The sequence below is a fragment of the Leopardus geoffroyi genome, chromosome A3 (genome assembly GCF_018350155.1).
Source record: "Leopardus geoffroyi isolate Oge1 chromosome A3, O.geoffroyi_Oge1_pat1.0, whole genome shotgun sequence".
In the NCBI taxonomy this organism is placed as follows: domain Eukaryota; kingdom Metazoa; phylum Chordata; class Mammalia; order Carnivora; family Felidae; genus Leopardus; species Leopardus geoffroyi.
In genome coordinates this window covers 27,386,079-27,391,117 of record NC_059336.1, presented here as the reverse complement: position 1 = coordinate 27,391,117, position 5,039 = coordinate 27,386,079, and the positions used below count along the sequence as shown (strand labels likewise).

General features: G+C 40.7%; 1 non-coding gene across 1 annotated transcript; it reads right to left on the bottom strand.

Moving 5' to 3' along the window:
• Positions 1-1,608: 1,608 nt before the first annotated feature.
• Positions 1,609-1,712, bottom strand: LOC123581721. Its single transcript, XR_006703962.1, has one exon. It is a non-coding gene; the product is annotated as a U6 spliceosomal RNA (small nuclear RNA).
• Between the last annotated feature and the right edge of the window lie 3,327 nt (positions 1,713-5,039).

Sequence of the window (5,039 nt, the reverse complement as noted above, 5' to 3'; positions counted from 1 at the left end):
CAGGCTCTGAGCTGTCAGCACAGAGCCCGACGCGGGGCTCGAACTCACGAGCTGTGAGATCATGACTTGAGCCGAAGTTGGACGCTCAACCGACTGAGCCACCCAGGTGCCCCAAAATGAAAATTCTAAAATGACATCCCTGTACCCTGTCTAGCAAGTAATGAGTTCACATTGTAGAAGGAAGAATAAGGTTCCAGTGATAAGATATAAGTGAGATACACCCTCATTTACTACAGAAGAAAATAGATGATAACTAATGTAGGCAAATTATAGTCATTAATTATTAAATAATAGCAGCAATTCAATATACCATTTTATCTTGTAGCATTAGTTTTCTGGAACATATATTGGATGATCTGTTTAGGACATATAGATTTTTTACATTTTTCTTCAAGTATTTTTGCACATAAATCAAGGTAATCACTTTCTGATTTGGAAGCTAGTGAACCTATCTATGTGAATTATTTGCTAAATCAAAAGCTAACAAAAAGAAACCTAGGTGGTAACAGGTCAAAGCAGTGAGCAGGGCCATAGGCAGCTTGCATAAAAGAACTTTGCCCCTGAATACTTTGTCACCGACACTGAGTGTTGCCTGGCCACATACTGTGTCCTGAGATGACAGGCTTTCTGAGAAGCCCCCGTGTGTTCCAGGGGCTGCAGATTGGTACCAGTCGCCCAAATTCTTCAGCTTCCTGAACTCTCAGTAGTGCCGCTTGATCACCTGTCCACGGAGCTCTTCCATCTGCCACGTCTCCAGCCTGCTCTGCTCCCGGGGGGTGGTCTGAACATGCGGTTCCTCACCTGACCCAGTGTGATGTTCCACAGAGCTTGGGGTGTGCCTGCGGGCCATCAGCACGATTAGATCTTGATGTTCCAAGAACGGAATCGTTTGTTTGGCCCCACAGGGATGCCGTCATTCTTGGAGAACTCCGTGTGCCTGGTGATATCTGCTGAGGAGTGAGCGTGCTCTGGGCATTTCCGCCTCTTTGCTCCTTATCACGGCCTGTTGTGTCTGGATGATAGTTTAGGTGCAGCAGCACGCCCATGTCAACAACTTTTCCAAATCTGGCAAACACAGAGTGGTGAAACGTGATGCAATTATGGTCAGTGATGTTAAGCAGAATATATTTGGTGGGGGATCTTGTAAGATACTTCAGAGGGACGGGGCAAAGATTGAAGTGGCAGGTACCCATTAGCTTTTGTCCTGCCACTTCCCTCTGCTTGAATCACTGTCATGTTGCTGGAGGCGAGGTAGCCGTCTTATAATCATGGGCCAAAGTGATGAAAGAAAGAAAGAAATTGAAGACAGAAATAAATGGAAAGATATCCTGCGTTCACAGACAGAAGGTGATATTGTCAAATATTGTGCAGCCACTGTGGAAAACAGTATGGTAGTTTCTCCCCCAAAAAATGAAAAATAGCACTCTCATACGATCCAGAAATCCCACTGCGGGATATATAGCTGGATGAAATGAAATCATTCTGTTGAAGAGATATTTGCATTCCCATGTTCTTCACAGTATTTACAATAACCAAGGTATGGAAATAGCCCAAATGTATGTTGACGGTAGAATGGCTAAAGAAAGTGTGTATATATAAAGTGGAATAAGAATCAGACTTTTCTTCATGAATTTGTGTGTCATCCTCGTGCAGGGGCTGTGCTAATCTCTGCATCGTTCCAATTTTAATACATGTGCTGGTGAAGCGAGCACAATAATCAGGAAGGAAGTCCTGCCATTTTTTGGCAACGTGCGTGAACCCAGAAGACATCATGCTAAGTGAAATAAGCCAGATGAAAAAAAGAAAAATACCGCACCATCTTATTTACATGTGGGCTCTCAGTAGTCAGACTGTGTGGAGGGGGAAGTGGAGAGATGGTTTCAGGAGGTACAAAATTTCAATTATGCGAGATGAGTAAATTCTGAAGCTCTGTCGCACAACAACGTGACTATGGTTAACACTGTTGTATTATATACTGCAAATTTGCCAATGGACTAGATTTTAAATGTTGCCACCACAAAAAAGGTCAAAAAAGAAAACTGTAACTAGGTGTGGTAATGAATAAAAAAAAAAATGGAAAGGATTAAAAGAGATCATAGACTGAAAGATGTTATTTGCCAATTGCATAGCCAACAAAGAACTCGAATAGAGTACATAAACAACTCTCAAAATGCAATAATTAAAAATATCCCATTATCTTTGAGTAAATACCCAGAAGTGGCATTTCTGGATCATAGTGGCATTCCCACTAACAGTGTACAAGGATTCCTTTTTCTCCACATCCTCACCAACGCTTGCTGCTTCTTGTCTTTTTGATTTTAGTTGTTCACAGGTGTGAGGTGATATCTCCTTGTGGTTTTTGATTTGCATTGTCCTACTGATGAGTGATGTTGAGCATGTTTTCGTGTGTCTGTTGGGCATTTGTGTGTCCTCTTTGGAAAAATGTCTATTCGGGTCTTCTGCCCGTTTTTAATTGGATTATTATTTGTGTGTGTGTGTGTGTGTGTGTGTGTGTGTGTGTGTGTGTGTGTGTTGAGTTGTATAAGTTCTTTTTTTTTTTTTTTTTTTTTTTAAATTTTTTTTTTTTCAACGTTTATTTATTTTTGGGACAGAGAGAGACAGAGCATGAAGGGGGAGGGGCAGAGAGAGAGGGAGACACAGAATCGGAAACAGGCTCCAGGCTCTGAGCCATCAGCCCAGAGCCTGACGCGGGGCTCGAACTCACGGACCGCGAGATCGTGACCTGGCTGAAGTCGGACGCTTAACCGACTGCGCCACCCAGGCGCCCCTGTATAAGTTCTTAATATATTTTGGATATTAACCCAATTTGAAAAGATGTATGCACATCTATGTTTACTGCAGCCTTATTTACATTAGCCAAGATATGGAAGCAACCCGAGTGTCCATCAATAGATGAATGGAGAAAAAAGACGTGATATATGTATACACAATGGAATGGTACTCAGTTGTAAAAAGGAATGAGATCTTGCCATTTGCAACTATGTGAATGGACCTAAAGAGTATTATGCTAAGTGAAATAAGTCAGAGAAAGACAAGTGCCATACAATTTCACTGATATGTGCAATTAAAGAAACCAAACAAAAGAACAAACAAAGAAAAAGACACACAAAATCGTCTCTTTGATACAGGGAACAAATTGTGGTTGCCAGAGGGGAGTTGGGGAGAAGTGGGTGAAATAGATAGAAAAAGGAGGGACTAAGAGGTACAAACTTCCAGTTACAGAATAAATAATTCATGGAGGTGAACAGTACAGCATAGGTAATAGAGTCAGTAAGATCTTAATAACGTTGTTTGGTGACGGATGGTGACTTCACTTACCATGGTGAGCACTGGGTAATGTAGAGAATTGTTGAATCATTATATTGTATACCTGAGACTAACATAACACTGTATGTTAGTTATGCTTCAATAAAAAAGTAAAGACATACTCCTCATAAGAAACACAAATATTCCATTTAGAAAGTGGGCAAATGAACAGGGATTTCACCAAGGAGGATGGCATCTAAGTACAAGAAAAGATGATCAACATCAGTCGCAATTAGGGAAATGCAAATTAAGACCAGCAGGAGATACTACACATTGTCCGTTAGAACAGATAGCATTTAAAACCATGGCAATACCAAATGCTGATGAGGAGAGACTGAATCTCTCGTACGTTGTTGGCGAGAATGTTAAGTGGTGCAGGCACTCTGAAAAATAGTTTGGCAATTTTTTTTTAAAAGCTAGCAATCACCCCCTAGGCATTTATCCAGAGAAATGAAAACTTTTGTCCACAGAAAAATCTGTACACAAATATTTATATCAGCTTTGTTTGTAATAACCAAAATCTGTAAACAGCCAAATGTTCTATAACTGTAGTATATCCGTACCATGGAATACTACACAGTGACAGAAGAAACAACTATTGATAGATGCAGTGATCTCACAAGGTTGTGTACTGTATGATTTCATGTATATAACATTCTCAAAATGACAAAATTAGAACAATGGAGAATATCTTGTTAGTTGCCATGGGTTAGGGATGTTGGGGAAGTAGGGAGCTAGGTAGCACAAGGAAGATCTTTGTGGTGATTGAATAGTTCTGCATATTGATTGCTTACACTAAACAATGCCTGTGATAGAGTGACATAGAAATATACATAAACATTGCACCAATGTCAGTTTCCTTGTTTTGACATTGTGCTGTAGTTATTCAAAACAACATTTGGGGAAACTATGTAAAGGCTACACAGGATTTCTTTACTGTCTTTGCAACTCCCTCTTCATCTATAATAATTTCAAGATAAGATTTACATTAAACTGAAAAACGAAGACAGTTATAGCCAGAAGATGTATGTGTTTGGTGAGACATTTTCCCCTGGTTGCAAGGAGCAATGGATTTGGAGTCATTTGGGACTTCATGGCTTACCAACTGTGTGGCCTTAAGAAAGTCAATTGACCTTTCTGAGCTTGAGTTCTGTTGCAGAGAATGGTCTTTATCAATTTCCTAGCCCAAACTTTAGTCATTTGTATATCTTCTTACAAACTTAACAACCTGCCATATTATCTACAGGCTGTAGTGTTACATATTTGTTGTCTCCCACCCCCATCAGAATGCAAGAATTTGCTTTCTTCTTCTCTCAGAACTCTGTCTAGTACAGAGATTCACACCAGCCAGTTCACGAGTCCTCCCTGCAGGACCTGAGAGAAGTGGTCAGGCAGACTCCATATGTAGCATTTGGACACCAGGAACCACCCCATCTCCCAGACAGTCCAACCAGTTTCAGATGGTTCTAATCATCAGAGGTCTGTCCAATTAGTGAAAACCTGCCCTGCTGCTGTTTCCAGCCAAGACTTCTGGTTCTGCCCTCTAGGCCTGCATAGAACATGTCTTTCAGAAGATAGTGACCCTACCTCTCATCCACCCATCACTGCTTTTCAGGTTAATAGATCCCTCCTTCCATCGTTATTCAGGCATAATCCCCCCAGGGTAATAGAAAGAACATGTGCTCTTTTTTTTTTTTTAATTTTTTTTTTTC